Source organism: Myotis davidii, unplaced genomic scaffold, assembly GCF_000327345.1.
Source record: "Myotis davidii unplaced genomic scaffold, ASM32734v1 scaffold73, whole genome shotgun sequence".
In the NCBI taxonomy this organism is placed as follows: domain Eukaryota; kingdom Metazoa; phylum Chordata; class Mammalia; order Chiroptera; family Vespertilionidae; genus Myotis; species Myotis davidii.
In genome coordinates, this window is record NW_006286675.1 from 4,635,395 (window position 1) to 4,636,468 (window position 1,074).

Below are 1,074 nucleotides of genomic sequence, written 5' to 3' on the forward strand. Positions count from 1 at the left end.
CCCCTGCCTTATCCTGTGGTTTCCTTCTCCCTGTCCAAGGATAACTAGAATCCCATAATGGGACTACTTTTTGGCTTTATCCTCCGGCCTTACCCTTTGTTTTTATTATTAAATAATTAGCTCTGAGATTAGAAAAAAAAAAATGGGGCCGCCAATGTGCAATATCCAGGTGAACTTGTGAGTATTTTCTGTGTTGATCTCAGTCCCCCCAAGTTGTTTCTTCTTTGTTGCTGTTTCTGAATTGGCCATGTGTGTGCTTTTGTGGAACTGAGGCTGTTTTGTATCCCCAAAGCTTGACCTGTGTACAGAGATGATTCTTTAGCAATTTTAGACATAGAATGCAGGGAGCTACTGAAAGTCTGGGAAGGATTCGGCCATTCTGCTCTTGGCCTCTCCTGAGGCATCATAACACGAGACCAAATTTAAAATGTCCCATTTCACTTGAGTCGGTACACTGCCTACAGAATTCTGCGGGGGACTCCTGCTTTAGTTTTCTGCTGTTATGAGAGCCCTCTGGAGTCTAAAGTATAAAGAGCTTTATCTTTCTAGGGAAAAACTGTCTCAGATGTTACCTTGTGTGTGTTTGGGGCAAAGGCTGCACAGCTGTGGCTCTTGAAGAACCCTCACTGGTTCTCTTTCCTCCAATACTCAGCTCCTGGGCAGAGATGAGGCAGTTAATTAAAGCAGGCCTTGGGTTCAATGCCTCATCTTGCCATCTCCTGGCCAGGCTCGGAATGGGCACTAAGTGACCTCCTCTGGCATCATGGTTCATGGAAGTTCATGCCAGCAGTTTGCCTTTCAGAAGAAGTGCTTCTGGCTCTACTTTTACATTCCCTTTCACTCCTATACTGATATGTCACTGTTCTGGATTACCAGGTCTGAGGAACAACTAGTGTTGGCAGTATGTAACACAATTTATGTGTCAAGGGGGCACTGCTCTGGTTTCTCCTTGGGTTGCTGGCAAATTCAGAGGCTACAGGGAAATACACTGAGTGTGAATGTTCTTGTCTCTGATCCCTTCTTTAGATGATGATGGTAATCAATCTGTTGTAAATATATACATATATGCATTTA

General features: G+C 44.0%; 1 protein-coding gene across 1 annotated transcript in view; it reads left to right on the plus strand.

Annotated features, from left to right (window-relative positions):
* SYN2 (synapsin II) overlaps positions 1-1,074 on the plus strand; it is a gene marked incomplete at its 5' end in the record, with an annotated part of 48,238 nt that overhangs the window by 40,463 nt on the left and 6,701 nt on the right. The window lies entirely within an intron of this gene.